The sequence below is a fragment of the Excalfactoria chinensis genome, chromosome 1, assembly GCF_039878825.1.
Source record: "Excalfactoria chinensis isolate bCotChi1 chromosome 1, bCotChi1.hap2, whole genome shotgun sequence".
Taxonomy (NCBI): domain Eukaryota; kingdom Metazoa; phylum Chordata; class Aves; order Galliformes; family Phasianidae; genus Excalfactoria; species Excalfactoria chinensis.
Window position 1 is genome coordinate 60,257,615 of NC_092825.1, and position 19,380 is coordinate 60,276,994.

Sequence of the window (19,380 nt, forward strand, 5' to 3'; positions counted from 1 at the left end):
GTGACAGAAATTCAAGGGAAATGCGTTTCTGTTATGGTTTCTGTGTCCTCAGCCACTTCAAGACAGGACCAAAGGAAAAATCTGAAACAATGAAAATTAGGAAATAGTTGCCCAGGCATCACAGCAATGTGCTGGACTGACTTGGTGGGAAGCACTCTGGGAATTTTAAGCTTAGTTGAAGTGTTTCATACATTTCTTGCATTCCAGACTTGGGTGTAGAAAACCTAGCAGCCAAATTCTAAGGTTACACTTGGTGACCATCTAGTAAACCAAAATAGAAAAGCAATAAAATCTATGGTACAAAAGCAAGAGATAGGGAAAGAAGAAATGGCTGAAAAGTAAGCAGCAGGACATGGGGTGGGTATGGAAAGAATGAGTATTATGTCTGGCTAGTTGTAGGAGAAATATCTGTAGAGTTAGAATTTCACCAGAGGTACCTTTTGTGAAACAGGCCATGGGCTGTTTAATCATGAACATTTAAGTTTTATACCTCAGCAAGAAAATGTCAGAACTTGGTCACCCGGACCACTCTTTTCAAGGGTCAAGATTCCCTTTGTGAATTTGAAGCACCTGGGATCTTTCCTGTACAGGTCTCCTGCTCAGGTACTGAAACAGCATTATTCTTTATCAAGTCAAAACTTACACTTCCGCAGTGAAAGAGATATAATTGCAGGCCAGATGAAAATTAATGTTATAGTCTCACAGTCTATGTCACAATCTGATGACATTTGTAGTACAAGATTGTAATGATATGAAAGAGAGAGTAATTTTAATAGTTGACCTTGGCATTCAAGTAGCATCTAATAGCTGTAGTTTTGCAAAGATGTGCCAGTGTTCAGTTTCCAGATATGGATCTGTATTGACCAGATTTAGTGCCTGCATAGAAAGTTTGCTTTGGTTCATCTGATGGGCAGCTACAATTTATACTATTAAAATGCATTTCTGTTCCTGGAGCATTTTTGAATGAAAATGAAAGCTTCTAACTTGAAAGTGGGAAGCTTCATACAAACTTGTACTACTTTTCCTTGCGTTAAAATGAGAATGGTGAAGGATTATGAAACCATACTGCTGAATTCAATAAGCAGAACCAGAGAAGTCTGTCCCTGCAGAAAACAGAATTGTAGATTAGTAACAGAGTGATTAAGTACAGAATAAACAGAGGACTCAGTAGAATTTGCACTAACCATAGAAGTTTAGTAGCACAATCTCCCATCTCATACAAACCAGGGTTTAGTTAAACATCTAGTGGCATAGTGCCATAGATCAGAATTGGCAAGCCAGGCTTAAAATGCTCTCAGGGTAGCCAAGTTCCATTTTACACAGTAAAATGAGGCACACTGAAGGATAAATCATTCTACAGGGATTGTTTTTCACCTAGGTCAAATAGGTCTTGTTTTTAGTTTAGTCCATGAGGCTGGTCTCCAAATAAAGCAATGGTCTTCCTTTGTAGAGCGAATCAATGGACTGCATTGTGGACAGAACTAGATTGGAATCAAACTTGTTAGAAAATACAAACTGCCATGCCTGTACCAGTGTCATTTCTTCTTTGTATACACATTCTCTGAAGTCAAAGAGATGGCTTTGCTAAGTGTCTGTTATTGGCTGACATGTAAAACCTGTGTCTGAATTTGCTTTGGTTCTCATTCCAAGTGCATACCCTTTTCTGAAAAGTCACCATGAGGGAGAAAACCCATCTTGGAATGTACAATTTGTGGTTACATCTGAGAAGAAAAGAATGGCAGTGCAGCATGAATGTCCTATTCTCTTATGATATCAGAAACTGGTAGGTAAATACAAAATATCTGTAAACATGAAGGCTTGAGAATTCCCTTATGGATGTCTGTGAATAGGCTTGTGTGATCTGACATACTCCATGCTTGGTAGTTTCAGTTCTAGTCCATTAGTAAGCATGCTAGAATGACAGTGGGAAGAGGACATGAAGACAGCTGTCAAAGGAGCCACAGCTGAGAGCATGGGGAAGAGGAAATGGCCCTCAAGATGGCAGTGGGAATGGAGAACATACCTTTGGCATTGCCATTAACTGTTTTGCAACATCTCCCAAATGCCTTTTTATTTTATTTATTTTTTTTTTTTCCTTTTCTGTCTGGTCAGATGACTTTTATCTAATGTTAAACAGGAAATTAAGGATATACTTTTTTATTATAGGGTTCTCGTGAGGTTAAACTATCCTTTCCCCTTGAAACAGTATGTATTAAGAATGCAAAGGAGCACAGATATAAAAGCAAAACATCGTCAAGGAGAACAGAATTTCAGATGCTCTCATCTTACTCCTTTTCACTGAGAAGCATTTCTTCTTCCTCAATAAATATCCATCATTACTTTTTTTAAAGCTTCATTGCTAACCAATGACAAAAAATTTGCCTTATACGTCCCACCATTACACATTCCATTGACATAGGGACCAAGTGGCATTATCTGGAAAGGAGAGCTCACCGTCTAGATGATTTCAGCCAATCAGAGATGATGATATTGTATTACCAGTTTCATAATATAAATGAAAAAGATGGCCTTCATTTTGATGAAAGCTGTAAAGTAGCTATTGTGCTTGTTTTGTATTGCAAGGCCCAAATGTATTATTTATGCAATTTTCCTTTTGAAAGGAAAAACTGAAAGAGACTATTTCATTTTACAGCATTCAGTCAAAGCTATTGTCTCATGAATGTGAACATTCCTGCATTTTATCAGCTTCGAATGTAGAAGGCAACTCACAGATCATACATAGAAAGGATTTTTGAAAGTTTGAAAACTGCTTTTTAAAAAACCTGGACCCTAATGACTCGAGATATTATTTGTGCATGCATGTAGGCTGAATCAACACTTAGCCTATCAGAATGTACACAGAGTAATGTCTTTTTTAAGGTCTTAAACAGCCTTGATTGAATCTTGGTGTACATTAAATTGATAATGCAAGCTGCCTGCAATGCATGATATTTATAACAATAGAGTACATCTTCATGTGTAAATATACACTTATATGCCAAGTCAGCATTTATCTAGGGATCTCAAAGCCACTTATCGACATGACAGCAGCCTTGTGTTATTTTCTGCAATACAATAAATGTTGCATTTATTTTGCAGATGGGGAAATTGAGGCATGTAAACTTGAAGTTCCCCCAACTTGCCTACAACACAAAGCAAAATGCTGATATTGTGGAATTGGTTTTGGGGATCAGTCCATTACCTGTCTTTGACACACGGACTCTATTCCTTGGACCTGGTGATACTCACATCCATGGAGAAAATGCTTCTTTTCAAAGGATGCTGAGATTTTTGCCTGTCCTTGACACCATTAGAAATTAGATGCTTGCCCTTGAACATCTGTACAAAGAGATTGGTTACTCCTTGGTAGAGGGTCACATTAAAGTTTAAATTTCTATTCAACATCTTCCTCTATGCACCTAATTAAAGGCTCACATTTTCCTTGTTTTGTTTTTCCCCCTAAAAAAACCCTCCCAAACCAGAAAAATCTTTTAATCCAATGCTTCTGAAAATTGTTATAGAAAGAATACCTGGATGTTGTCATCCATCTTTTGATGGACCATCTATGCTCCATCATTTATTTCTGAGATAATGTATAAATGTATATATTATATTCATATTTATATTTACATAATTAAAATATCTGTTTAGTAATTTCTGTCTTTCTGTCTTGGGATAAAAATGAGTGGAACCAGTTATTCCTCGGTTAAGGTATGCAATTAGCTTCTGCTAAGGGACCACAGTGGAAGTGAATGACTTTCATGAAAGTTAAATATAAGTTATAAAATCAGAATAACAAAACAGAAAATTGATTTGTATTTTTTTTTATTATTATTATTTTTTTATTATTTTTTTATTTTAATAAGCTAGTAGATATTTCTGAGCTCTAGTGAAATAAATAAATAGTTTCTGTGGATATTACTGGGCAAAATGTCCATGATGATAACTGAAATTGAGTGTGTGGTGAAATTAATTTCAGATGGGTGTAGAAATCCTGAGTCTGATGTTTAGAACAAAATCTCCGATATTCATTCAGACTAAGATGCAACAAATACAGCAACATCAGATTTGCAGAGAGTCACCATCAGTTCTATTCTTCTCTATAGTTCCTACCACTTTTGTCTTCCTGGGAGGGGAAATAAATATGTTACATCTATAAATACTCAGGGATATTCTATAAATACTCAGGGACTATACCAAGGAAAAACCTATGGTAACTTTCTCCTACTGTTTGCATACACATTAACAGAAGCAAAACAAAATGGATTACATTGGAATATAGGGCCAATTCTGTGCTGATCTGGTACAGATACAAAAATGAACACTTTTTTAATCAAATGGATCAGATACTGTAGAAGAAAAAATTTAATTCACTCATTGTGGTTGTGCTCGTGCTACACTGCAGTCATCTGTCAACTGTAAGTACTGGCACTTAATACTCTGGATACTTACTTTCCTTAACTGCCTCAATTTATATTTAAAACTTGTTTTTTAGTAATCATACTTGCCATGGGAATTTACTTGTTCATATTTCCACAAAGTGCATACAAAGTGAGTGATAAGGCAGTGAATCTGATCTTTTTAGAAGTTCAGATAAATGCACATATATATATTTTTTATGATTCACCTAGATTCATCTTTTAGTGATGGCATAAACAAACCTGCCATTTCCTCTCCTGCATGTCCAGAAATGGTAAGAAATATAGAATTCAGGAACTGGCTGGTGCTTCTCACAACCCCGGTTTCATTTAATCATATTAGCTGTGTTTGTATCCCTTACAATATAGAAATCAAGTATTTTATTTTTGTTACAGGTATTTTGAAGATTTTCAGGGTTCGCATGGCACTGAAACGATTACAAGCTTTTTTTACTATGGTAGAGGGATAAAAAGATATAGTGAAAAATAGAACTGTTGGCATATAATGTGAATTGCTGTGAACTAGCAATTACAGCAACAGATTTGGGCAACAGGTATTGCTCTCTGGCCACCATTCCTGTCATTGTCTGGAGCAGATGGATTCAGTTTTATACTGTTATTCAGTTTGTGAAATAGAGATTATTTATGTGTTAATTAAACAAAAAAACAAGGTTCATTTTTATTAATACTATTTTCTTTTTTTTTAATATACCAGCAGTGGTACAAGAAAATATGGATTTATTTTTAAAATAATTCTCCATTTTGTACTTGAATATGGAAGCTAGAACTGCCTGAAGAGTGAGGACAGATGTTCTCTCACCAAACCTCTTTTCCTTCATACAGAAAAAATGTAGCAAGAAATGCTGAGTTGCTGTTCATCAAGCCTGCAATGTAAATGTTTCAGTTTGAAAAAGTATGTGCGTAATACCAAGCAGTGATCATTTAGAACTGTAATATTGTACCTGCTCCCTCTGAATGCTGGGCCTTTTGCACACATGAGGAAGAATTTCCCCTTTTGATTTATTTGTTTATTTATTTATTTAATTATTTTTTAATGTACTTCTTTCCTGTTGTTGAATTTGTCCGATTTCAATATTTTTTTCTCCTGCAATTTTTCTAATGCTATTCCTCTGCTAATGAAATAATAGAAGAGAGCAAAATGAGCGCATGTTTTGTCTTCTGAGCTGTCTGAGTCTGAAAAGGTCAGTAGGTGTCATGGAGCCTGACAGAGACAGCTTGATGCTGCATGGATAGGAAACTCTGCAGGGCTGATGTTGAGGTGGGCAACATGCAGCCCTATGAACCCAGACATGCAGGGCAGGGGTGGTAAAGGAAACCTCAGTATTTAGAATTTAAATGCCTTGGAAAAGACAATAGCTCAGAAGAACCAGAAAGATCTTGAAGCTCTGTTTAAACTACATTGTCCACCGTAGTAGAGTGGTTCTAAACATTAAACAACCTTTAGAGTTCAGTCTTTTTGTCCCTGACAGGAGCTAAATTCCCTCCACTCATACAAAATCCTGACAAAGAACTTTATAATAAATCCTGGATGGAATAACAGAGACATCTTCTCTTATTGGGAAGTTAATGTGTACTACTTAAGACTTGGCAAGTGTTTAGCTACAGACATACTGTTACTTCTCTGGTGGGGTAACTCACATCCCAGTGAGAAAGTTTGCTTCCTTTACACCTGGTCTTGTGTACTATTAAACCATCACAGCAGCTGCTGAATTATTTATCATCTTCCAGTGGACAAAACTAGTATTCCACCCGACACCCTCCTTGTCCAAGAGGAAAAAAGCAGTTTGAGGGAGAGAATGCATTACAAAATCTGCAGCACAGAAGTTTATACCATTAAGCATTTACGGTTTACATAGAGAGCAGTGGCATGCAACAGCAGTCACGTCCCTAGGTGATTTTTCTGCAATCAGAATTTCATTCATTACCCAATTTTCATGCAAGTCCCCTGGCATTTGAAATATGTTTCAAGGTAGGCTTCCCAAGGGCTTTTCCCCTCCCATAATAACTGATTTGCAGTGTCCAAAGACAGATCTAAATATCTTTGGCTCAAATTACTTAAAGCCTGCAAAGTGGGATCCTCTGTCATCCCCATCACATCTCACACCTACAGAACTGATAACAGATTAATATCTGGTCTGCAAATATTTCATCAGTGTCTCCAGCTAAGGCACCTTGCATTATTTTATCTGGAGGCACCAACAGAAGAAGAAGGAGGGAGTGAAAGTAAAATGTATTTACACTCTGCAAGAGAATGAGGGGGGAATGGCAAAGAGAGAGGAAGGGGAAATGAAAGAGGGTTTCTCTCAGAATTAGAGGAAAAGCAACAAAGCCAGTCCTGGCAAAGTTCTCTGCTCCGATTATGTATACACTTTTATTCAATCACTGTATCGCTCTGTGTCTGACACTTGGTCAATAGTGCAATCTACCACTGATCGGAATAAAACAGCCATCCTAGAGCACCTTGGAATTTCATTAGTTTCTTTTCAATGTTGTCTTTATAACTAGATGTTTACTTGGAAACACAAATTTAGAGCACAGTTCTGTGCTTTTTCACATAAAGCTGGAGTCTCTAAACAGTGTTGTAAACATGTTTTTCCCATCAGAAAAAAAACTGCTCTTAAATGATATCTCTTTTGTAAGAAAGGAACAAAAGTATTAATTAAGTCAAATCCACAGATGGGTTCCTCATCTCTGAGATTTATCTGTACTTCTGAAGGCTCATAAATTTTAGCATTTTTATTTTTGTTATTACATAGACGGCCTTATAGTTGAATTCCATTTTCAAAAGATTTATTAAATGCTATGTACTTATTTATTATTTTTAATCCATGACTACGGTTGATGTGCCAATGAACAGAAATTTCTGCCATGAGTTGCTGTGACAAGCTTCATATTATTCTGTTGGTCCTCTCTTTTGATATCTGTTTTTCAGTTTTCAGTTAGATGGGAGCAAAACAGAAGACGGACCACTGCTTATATTTATCTGAAGCTCTTCATAACTGATTATAATATGAACACCTTTGAAGTCTGCTCATTAGGTTTAAGGGACCATTAGAAACTGCATTTTGAACTGTGTGGAATATTTGGTATTAAATTTCCACTGCATTAATCTCTTGGCATTTTCTATAGAATCGTGACTAGAAAAATAATGTTTATGTTACATGACGACGACATGCACTAACACAACCAGAATGTACGATTAGCACTTTTACCATGTTAGTGTTTTAATCTGTTCTAATTTTTTTCTCTCATATCTCCTACCCATCTGTCTTCTCTGCTTTAGACAAACTGATTTTACTTGTTCTTTATAGCGCTTCCTTCCTTTCCTGGCACTCTTTTCACTCTACCTCTGACTTTGGCTGCACCAGAAAGCTGTATCCTTGAGTCCCATTTGACAGCTGCCAACCACTAGCTTTGTCCAAGATAAGATGAAGACAGTATGGTCTGTCTGGGGGATGATCCAGGGTAAGAGAGTGGCCCTGCTTTAAAAGATTGTCTGAAAGGGCATGTTTGTCCCCAACTCGGAGATCAAATCCAAAGTAAACCATACTTCTCCCTAGGCAAAGGCTAAGACAATCCTGCTGAGCTCTCTCTACTCCATTGCATTAATGTCATCTATAAGCATCTTTCTTAAGGTGAGTCTGTCTACTAAACCATTTTTCCTCTTTCTAGTCACCTCCTAAGACAAAAGCAAGGAGCGTTCACACTTGACTCAACCTATTCCCCAGACTGAGATGGGGAATTTGGATGAAGCAGAACATAAAAGGATCATCCAGAAATCTCCCTGAGATGTTCCACTTCTTCCCCTATCACCACTGAAACCTCATGTGACATGGAAAAAATCATTGTGTAACCTTTTCTGTTCATATTCTTCATTCTTTTTAATACAGCATGGTTTCGTTCTCAATTTTTGAAATAATGTTTACATCCAATATTTTCATTTCTTTTTTTTTTCCTGTCTAACAGTCCTTATGCCATATAATATTTTTTAATTATTAACTCAGTATTTCTGCTTAGCTCCTTATGCTATGTTTTATTGTGTTCTCTCTTTTTCATGGTCATACCTTCCACTTTCTTTGCACCTTCTCCATGATCCAGAAGAGCTTTTATCATTCTGTTGCAGAATATGTCACTTCTACAAGATTTTATTTCTTCTTCATTTATTTCTTTACTTCATTTAGCTGTTTTGTTTTCCTTTTACATATCTCTCCTCTGTAACCTCCTTCTCTGGGTTCTTCTTTTATTATACATCTGCCTTTTCCAGATCTGCCTTTTACATTTGGCACATCATAGCACTGCATGTATACCCTTCAACAATTCATAGAATAGAATCACAGAATTCATCTTTGATAACTTGAAGCTACATACTAAAGTGAAACTTAGAAAAAGACTAATCAAAAATGGGGGATGGCATTTTTGGGGCTAAATTTCAGGTGTAATTGAAGTAGCTCTGCATTGTGGAAGATTTTATTTTTCTGCATTGATGGATGAAGAATTAGGTCTAAATATAAAAATAAAAAGAAGCAGGGAGGAAGGGCAGTGGAAAGGGCAAGAAATTTTCTTTTGGGGGGGTAATTGACACGGTCTTTCACTTTGACAACATATACTGAAATTAAAAAACTAAATGTAAGCATGTATCCAGCTAATGCCAAGATCAAAAAAGTCTCCCTCCTTAGGTGAAATCTTCTAGCACAGGTGTGCTGGAAGAGGCTTTATGCAAAGTTAGGTGGTTGTTCCTTAATACAGTTGTTATGTTGTGCCTGTCAGCTCTAGCACACTCACCAATTTGCTCCTTGTGTTGTTGTTTACAAAATGCAGTGACAGTAAGCATTTTGTCCTTGCCAGCAGTTGCAGATGCAGCTGTTAAGGATTTTCCTTTTTTTTTTTTTTTTTTTTTTTTTAATGGTTGTAAACACAATAGTTGTGATATGGCCTTGCTGTGCAAAAAAATCTATGTAAAAGTAAGAAGAAAACCAACTCCAAATCTTTTTTCAAGTATAAAGACATTTCTAGTAATTTATATTTTTCTGGCTTTATTTGTTTTGGTTGGAATTTTTTCCAACTGCTTAGCATCTAAAGGTCCGAGATATGTGTAGTGAATGACCTCTTATTTGAGCCTGCTTCCAACCCACCTCTTGAGGGGAAGATTTTTGACGATTCTTCATTCCCTTGCATTCTGTTTCATAACTGCAGTGAAAATCATATCTTTGCCTTACAGTAATCGTACAAAATATCTAGAATTTAGGAACCTTGTGATATGCTAAGTAATTCTTCCCTGGACTGGGCATCTGCAGCAAATTTCAAGCAATAAAGCGCTTCTAGATCAAAGGGGAAAATGTAGTCTGCATTTTATAAGGAACTTGTTTTCTGTCATGTTTAAACACATAAATATCAAATGGAAGTACATATGTGTAGTAAGGTATTGCAGAGCTTGTTCACCTGGTTCATTTTTGCATTTTCTAAGTTTCTCAAGAAACTTTTGTCAGAACTTTGAGCTCAAAAACTTTTGATCTAGCTCAGATGCCTCAGATGCCCTGCAGGAATAATTGAAAGGCAAATCATGACACCTCCAGCAGTTCAGTATTTGGGACCACATCCTGTAATAGATGCTTTATATTTTGCATCCTGGGGGGGATATAGTGGCATGCTCCAAAACCTCATCTAATAAAATTATACTTGATACTAAATGTGGATGGTAGAAAGGTTACTACTAAATAAATAAAATTTGTTTAGGGAAGGCTTGAGACTGCACTAGGTTGGGATAGGTATGAAAACAGTAGAAGCCATGGACAGTCAAAATGAGTTTAGGAGTAAACTGTGAAGGTCAGTGCTTGGAGTTAATCCTTTTGTGATTTGCTTGTAAAAACTCAAGATGAAAAAGCAGAAATCTCTGCATTTTACCTGGTTCAAATGGTAGTATGAATTATCAGTTGTCCTGTGTCTGTAAAAATAAATATATCTATGCCCATTTCAGCTCTTATTTGTCAACTTCACTCTTGAAACTACCTGTATTAATTATGATTTGTTCCCACTTAAGAGTAGATTTGTGCAACAAAATCTAAGATCATCTCATTTAAAATTTACAGTGTTTTGTAAATGGTTAGATTGGAATGGACTTTTATTTTTTTATTTTTTTATTATTATTATTTATCTATCTATTTATTTATTTGTACTTCACTGCATAACAACACTCTTGGGCAGAAATACACAACTTCACAACTCTTACAAGTATTGAAAGGAAAGAATGTGATGCTATTATAGAGCTAAAGAACAAAACAATTACTATGTTGACTACAAAAATTACATATCATAAAGACTTAGAGGACTAGACCATGTATTTTTCTTCACTGCCTGTTCTATACTAAACCAGTGTGTTTTCTTTGCAGTGTGAATAGCATAGGCTTCTTCATCAGCAAGAATTTGCAAGCTTTTCTACTAGACTGCATTTATTTAATTTTTAATTTTTGCTTAATTTCCCTTCCAGAACAAGTCTGAAATGCAGATGTCTGAAACAGGCTAATACTGCAGCTTAAAAACTTGTGGTGCCTTTTTCTGCTTTAGATAAAATTGTAATGTGGTATACTTCTAGTGGTTGAAATTTGCAAGTATATATACAGTGAGGATATTCTGAGAAATTACTTCCATGTTTTTTCAATAGATTTATTACTTTTAGCCTATGGTGGCATTTTCCTCTCTTTGGTGTTGGTAGTGCTTTCTGTATGACAAAACAAAAAACAAAAGATGTGTAAATATTAGCCTTTGCTGAAGTTTATAGACTGAATCTAAAGTAAATGCTGGTGTTCTAAAATATATATATATATAAGGTTTGATCTTTAAAGATAAGACAGACTCTTCACCTATAGCTCTTTCAACAGTGAACTGTGATGATCCACAGCTATCAACATACAGTGTCACAGTATTTTTAAAGGAGACTTCTGTATATTGCAATGTGCATGCTCTGTTTAACTACTGGAAGACTATGAATTTCTATCTAATTGCTGAGAATTCTGATTTCTAATTTTGATTAGATGTGTGGAGTTGGATGGGACTTAAGATTATCACTTAATTTCTCAGTGACGTGTCTTTTTGCCTCTAATAACTGTTCACAGTATCACAGTATCACAGTATCGTGCGAATTGGAAGGGACCTTAGAAATCATCGAGTCCAACTCCCAGGATTCGAGCCTTTCTGTGTATCAGAGCAGCATTTCTGCCACTTGCGCCACAGGGGGGATTTGAACCCCGGGCCTCCAGTGTTGCAAGCAGCACCTTATACCACTGCGCCACCGGAAGCACACAAACTGATCAATTCTTATGAAATTTATCAAAGCTCTTTGAAGGTAAACTAATGATTTGAAGTGGTGAAATACTACAGTAAGAAGTGCCACACAGTGAGAAACATGAAATAAAAGCTAACAGTGAAAACAATCACATTAACTTTCTACATATAGAGCTATGTAAATAATCATTCTACGAAACTTCAATTTTTGGTTGGAATAGGATGCCGGAGTTCAAATTAGGTGATTCATTTTTAAGTACTGCATTGTAAAAACACTTGTTTTCAAAATAAATAAATAAATAAAAATAAAAATAAAAAATCACTAAAAACATTGTTAGTTTGTTTAAGAAAGTTAAAAGTATTAATATTTCAGCCACATCATCTCTACTCAATACTTAATCCCCCTCCCCAAAAATCTGTATGTGCTATCAACAAAACAAGTAAACAAAGTAAAACAAACAAACAAACAAAAAAGAAATAGACAACAAATATCTTCTGAAAATAATTATCCAAGGGGTAAAGCAGAAGTATAAAAATGTTAATGAAGCCACTTACTGTATCTGTCCAATACTGAAAAATATTAAATATGTACTACTACAAGCTATAAGTAGGTAATGCTTAGGGATTTTCCTGTTAGTTCAAATAGGCATGAGGACCAGAACATTAGAAAGTAATTGTTAAGCATTCCACCATGTGCTCTAGGTCACACTGGACGAGTAGTAGAGTAGGAAGGTATATTAAAGTGAAACCGGGATCCTTGTTGAAAAGTTTAAAACTGGAACAAGTTAACCTTCCTCTCTTCATTCCCTTGATCCAAGTTATTAAAAACTGAGATACAGGAACTGAGGCAACAATTTAGTAGCTTCTTTGTTTTCTTTCCTTCCCAACTTCTAGACATTACATTTTGTACTGCGTATTCAAAGTTGTTTTCTTCCATGAGGCTAGAGGCCTTCACGCCATACAGAGGTCAACTGGTTTAAAACATGCTGAAGGTAGGAAATATATAATATTTTCCCCCACCTCTGTGGGGCTTTCAAACTATTTTACCTGCTTAGAGTCAAGAGTAGAAAGTCTGTAAAGAAATGAATTATTAATGCATGATTTTTCTCAGAAACGGAATCTCTTTACCCATGGAATAGCATTTCTTCCATGCGTTTGGACATTTTCTTCCTTATATCAAATTCTGACCCTTTGGTAAGGTGTCTTCTTTTGACTCACAGATTTGCCGACTTTCATAAACACACTACCTTTACTTTTAATCAGTGCAAAAGTTCAGTTTGGGGAGCTTGGTGGTCAGGTTATAATCAGAACTACATCTAACAGAACACTGGCAAAATAAAATAAAACCAAAAATCCAGTATGCAGGAAAATGTGGCTTCTGGATGAATATGGATGGAGCTGTATTTTTAAAAAGTTTCTGCCTGCCCCCATTTGCACAAATCTCCATGTGTCAAGGAACAGAGGAACGATGGAAGAGGTGGTAGCTCATTGCCACGTGTTGCATATGCTGTCTACTTCTTTCAGAAAAGTTACAGCAGCATTGTAGGATATTTCTTTTGACCTGTCTTGTTAGCTGGTGTTAAAATTGTGTGCAGAAATGCTGATGGTTTCCTACTGAGTCATCATACCATGTGAGACTAGTTACAATACAATGGAGATGAAGGAGAAGACAAGAGCTCAGGAGAAGAAACTTTCAGGTTGCTTGGGTTATCATGAAATGCAGATGCTAAATTTTTAAAATAATATTAGATTCTTTGTAGAAGCAGTTTCTGCTCAAGGTACGAATCCTGACCTTATTTGGACTCAGGGGTTGTAGTTTGGAGCTCTGCAGAAAAACAGCTTGTTTACAAATAGAAAATTAAATAGAATCCTATGCCATATATATCCCAACAACACATTAATTTCCTGACATTGATAATTTACAAATATGTAGACAAGTTTTCCACCAAAACTACCATGTGGTATGCATCAAGATACAATTTAAACACTGACATAGAAGTTAAGCACTCTGGTTATGCTTGATATGAAAGTAAAGTCATGATTATCTAATTATTTTTCCTCATATTCACGAATTTAAAAACCTCATTTAGCACACTGAAGTGTTAAACTACACAGAAAATGGCTAATCCAATGATCCATGAAAAGTTTTGGGGGGAGAAAGAGTTTGATCCCAGCCTTCTCTAAATTGGAATCTAAAGTAATTGTCTTGATATCTTTCCTCACAGAGATGAGATAAATGTAATGAGACTTAATGTAAATAGACAGCAAAACTAGTGGGTAAATTCTGGTCCAAAGTTGCAGGTCCCAGACCCAGAGAATGCATGGTGAGAATCATTATGCAAGATAGAGCCCAACTATCCCTCACAAACAAGGTAATGAATATTCTCCTACTGATGTTGCTGTTTGGCTTATCCTTGGTAGTTTCCAACATCTTGTTATTTAGCATCCATGCAACAATTTTGTGTATGGCCATTCCTATTAATACAGAATACCATCAGTTCTAATAATTAAATAATTTAATAATTAACATGTAAATACTTGTCAGTTAGGTTCTCAAGACATGCTTCATTTTCTGAGTTCATGCATCTATGCTAAAAGCAAAGCCAAAGACAAATTTCCTAGGAGTCTCAACATCAGAATGTTTCTCTGCAATCCTAACAAACACTGAAGGGCTACTTGAGAGGCAGTTGACTTGCAAAGCAGATAAGTAATGCTTAGTAACCACTGTGTTTAGCAAAAGTCCCACCTTTGTCTTTCTGTGCTTCAGTCTCTCAGCAAAAGTAACAAATGCACTTCTTTTGCACAGAAATTTTTATCCTAGTTTGACATGTGAGACAGTTCTTGAGGTCTCAGCACTGTAAGATGTATTAATTTCACATTTACATGTTTCACACACATTTGAGTGTGTGCTACAGTACTCATAACTGCATCTTTTGCTCTTCAACAATGAGAAAATAAGCAGCAGAAATACAGTGCAAGTAACTGCCTCAACCTCTGATGAAACTTGCTGGATATACCATTTTTGCTCTTTTACTGAGTACTTCAATGAATATTGCTTCACAGCTCACTCATAAACTACTTTAAAGGCTGCTACACCATTTGAAAAGTAGTACTTTAAAAATAGTTAAAAAAAAAATGCTGCTCCCATCCAATCATCCAATAGAACAAATCCTATAGAGAAGAGAGAAAGAGGAACTAGTGGAGTCCAAATGTTACTTTACTTTACAGTAAAATGTTTTAGATCTTTATAGCACTGTTAGCTTCCCAGTTCTTTATCAGAATTTGCTTTTTTTTTTTTTTTTTTTTTTTTTTTTTTTATTAGGATACAGCTAGGGACAGGAATATGACATATTGCAGATAACATCCTAACATATTAAATAAGGATGTTCAAACATAGTGACAGATCCTGTTGTGTGATGATATATCAGGGCAGCTCAAAGATAGGAATTTTAATATATTCTATTATAGAATCACTTAAGCTGACTAAGTGATAGCTGTGGGGGAATGGAATTGCTTGCAGCTTTTGGAAAGGGTTAAGAGTTTTTCCAATGGAAAAGAAATACCTGGGTGCTAAAGGAAGACAGAATTAGCAGCAATCAAAATTAACCTATTAAATAAAAAGAAAAATCTTTGACCTCTTTTAGCAATTCTCCAGAGACACGACTCAGGGAGTACAGTTTTCTCCATTGAGAAAAATGAGAGGTTCTGGATATATATGATATGCCAAGACAATAATCCTGAATGGCTCGCATTCAAAAATTTTCTCATGGTTTTCCTGAGTATAGGCCCTGAGTACCTACTATTGCATATTCTGATAGTGCCAGCCTTCACCCTTTTTCCTAAGCCTCTGAATACTTTCTCTCCCAAGTGATAAAGGAAAAGACTTCTTCTATGGTGATGAGAAAGGGAAGGAAGAGTGTGACAGGAGTAGTCGGCCTATCTGACCTACATACCGCTCTTTGCTTAGATCCGATGATTGTGTTAGAGAGCAGTGGAAAGTGCAAGAGAGAGTGTGGGTGAACATCCCTGGCAGTCTTTCTGGTACCCGCTCTCCCTCCCTCACCACCCAGGATCCCTCAGATCTGCAGAAGGAGCTGGGGTGGGGAGTATGTACCATGGACTTATTGTACTAAACTAGATGAATGTCTGTGGATAAACATGAGTTTCTCTTTTGCTGTTACAAGTGGGCTGTGCCTGAGCAAGGGTAGCTTAGGACCTATTGACTAAATGGAGATTATGTTGTACAGAAGATAGGCTTGGTTGAAGGGTCAATTTCAACTTCACTGTGGGAACATATCTCTTGGAATTCATTGTTAGAATACATACTGAAGATTTTAAATATGGGAAGGATCTATATAACTTTCTCCACACAACAAAGTTAGCATGCAAAGCAAGGCCTCACTTTAACCATATATCTGGAAATAATGACAGAACATGATTTCTGAAACCCAAGCAGTAGTTGACCTCTTCATGCACAGGCTTAGGACCTTCTTTTTTGATGGGCTGAATTCCAGACATCTTCATAGCTGACTTCCTGTGCAAGACAACCATATTTTTTCCACCCTCTTGACCTTGGTGCAAAGCTGTATGAAGTATGCTTATAATGTATGCCTACAGACTTCTGCCACTTGTGCTACTTACAGTAGCTACACATTGTACTACTCACAGCATTTCCTACAGCATTCATTTACTAAAACATTTTGAACAATTAGACTGCACAGTTTCTCATCAATTATCTTAGACACCTAGAATTACAAGATCCTTTAGCTAATATATTTTAATGATGGGAATTATTTACTCCCAAGGTTTGTAAACAGGCAAACAGATTTGCATTTGAATTATGAGGACTGTATACGAAGTAAGTTTCATTGGTGGGGACTGATAACTTATTTCAAAGACACCACATCAGTGTTGAATTTGGCTCTAAGTACTAAAAGCACCATGCTAACTGTATTTATATTTGGCTTTCATGTATACTCAAGTCTGGCAAGTGTATCTTGTGGGCACCTGTTTGATGCAGAGATTTATGGAGAATGCCAACATTTGGTCTTGATATTTAAAAACAATTTGTTAATTGTCAGGAAAAGTAAACTGTTAACATCTTTATTTACTGATGAGACAATGTGTCAGTACTGGAATCTATTCAAAATGGACAGCCATTTATTAGTCCCTAAAGCAATGAAGTTTTTAAACAACAGACTTCTAAGTTTTGTTCTGTTTTCTTGCTTAAAAATAAATAAATAAATATTGAGTGGAGTTTTCATTTTACTGAGGGACTAGAACATGCCCATTTTATTAAATGCTATACAAAACTAGCATCATAGAGAGATTTTGGACCCAAAGAAAAGCAAATAAGCTTTCTCTGGTTTAACTTTTGCTTCTATTCCTTTCCTTTCCTTTCCTTTCCTTTCCTTTCCTTTCCTTTCCTTTCCTTTCCTTTCCTTGCCTTGCCTTGCCTTGCCTTGCCTTGCCTTGCCTTGCCTTGCCTTGCCTTGCCTTGCCTTGCCTTGCCTTGCCTTGCCTTGCCTTGCCTTGCCTTGCCTTGCCTTGCCTTGCCTTGCCTTGCCTTGCCTTGCCTTGCCTTGCCTTGCCTTGCCTTGCCTTGCCTTGCCTTGCCTTGCCTTGCCTTGCCTTGCCTTGCCTTGCCTTGCCTTGCCTTGCCTTGCCTTGCCTTGCCTTGCCTTGCCTTGCCTTGCCTTGCCTTGCCTTGCCTTGCCTTGCCTTGCCTTGCCTTGCCTTGCCTTGCCTTGCCTTGCCTTGCCTTGCCTTGCCTTGCCTTGCCTTGCCTTGCCTTGCCTTGCCTTGCCTTGCCTTGCCTTGCCTTGCCTTGCCTTGCCTTGCCTTGCCTTGCCTTGCCTTGCCTTGCCTTGCCTTGCCTTGCCTTGCCTTGCCTTGCCTTGCCTTGCCTTGCCTTGCCTTGCCTTGCCTTGCCTTGCCTTGCCTTGCCTTGCCTTGCCTTGCCTTGCCTTGCCTTGCCTTGCCTTGCCTTGCCTTGCCTTGCCTTGCCTTGCCTTGCCTTGCCTTGCCTTGCCTTGCCTTGCCTTGCCTTGCCTTGCCTTGCCTTGCCTTGCCTTGCCTTGCCTTGCCTTGCCTTGCCTTGCCTTGCCTTGCCTTGCCTTGCCTTGCCTTGCCTTGCCTTGCCTTGCCTTGCCTTGCCTTGCCTTGCCTTGCCTTGCCTTGCCTTGCCTTGCCTTGCCTTGCCTTGCCTTGCCTTGCCTTGCCTTGCCTTGCCTTGCCTTGCCTTGCCTTGCCTTGCCTTGCCTTGCCTTGCCTTGCCTTGCCTTGCCTTGCCTTGCCTTGCCTTGCCTTGCCTTGCCTTGCCTTGCCTTGCCTTGCCTTGCCTTGCCTTGCCTTGCCTTGCCTTGCCTTGCCTTGCCTTGCCTTGCCTTGCCTTGCCTTGCCTTGCCTTGCCTTGCCTTGCCTTGCCTTGCCTTGCCTTGCCTTGCCTTGCCTTGCCTTGCCTTGCCTTGCCTTGCCTTGCCTTGCCTTGCCTTGCCTTGCCTTGCCTTGCCTTGCCTTGCCTTGCCTTGCCTTGCCTTGCCTTGCCTTGCCTTGCCTTGCCTTGCCTTGCCTTGCCTTGCCTTGCCTTGCCTTGCCTTGCCTTGCCTTGCCTTGCCTTGCCTTGCCTTGCCTTGCCTTGCCTTGCCTTGCCTTGCCTTGCCTTGCCTTGCCTTGCCTTGCCTTGCCTTGCCTTGCCTTGCCTTGCCTTGCCTTGCCTTGCCTTGCCTTGCCTTGCCTTGCCTTGCCTTGCCTTGCCTTGCCTTGCCTTGCCTTGCCTTGCCTTGCCTTGCCTTGCCTTGCCTTGCCTTGCCTTGCCTTCCCTTCCCTTCCCTTCCCTTCCCTTCCCTTCCCTTCCCTTCCCTTCCCTTCCCTTCCCTTCCCTTCCCTTCCCTTCCCTTCCCTTCCCTTCCCTTCCCTTCCCTTCCCTTCCCTTCCCTTCCCTTCCCTTCCCTTCCCTTCCCTTCCCTTCCCTTCCCTTCCCTTCCCTTCCCTTCTTTCCTTTGAGGTGATGTCTTAGTGCAACTAGAAGCTATGGCTTTCCAGGTTGCAGAGTTTATTTATCTGGTTGTATGTATGTATTGAGGTACTGGAATTATTTACAAGGCTAGAATTATGAAATCAGCCCCATATACTGTGTAGAGTTATGGCAGCAGGTATAGAGTAGGATTATCTAAAAACAATGTAGGGTAGATGGACTGAACAAAGGGAAGACAAGTCAGCTACAGCTGTATAAGCAACGCTGTATAAGGCGCTTCCCAGCAAATAAGTGTTTCAGCCCATATGTGTGAGTGCAGCTTTGAATCGGCTCCCCTGAGTGCTTGATAACAAGCTGCCTGGAGGTCAGTATGGTCTTCGTGAGCTTTTGGATAAGCAGCTCCATGCTGCTGTAGCTACATGGCTATCTGTTTTCAAATTCAGGACTTTTAATGTAGATCAATCTGTATATCCAAGCTGCAGCCACGCCACTGAAAGCAGCGTCGTCAGTCAGTCGCTGTGGTCCTGTTTCACGGAAAGGTCACAGTGTATGCAGCTGCCTTGCCTGAAACAAGAGGCTAGCCATAAAAACAGCTATATTCCAGCAGAATAGTTCCTTCTCTAGTACAGCTCCGCCTCATATTTTATCTAAGTTATTTCCGATCTCTAGCCCATTCCTCTTCTTATT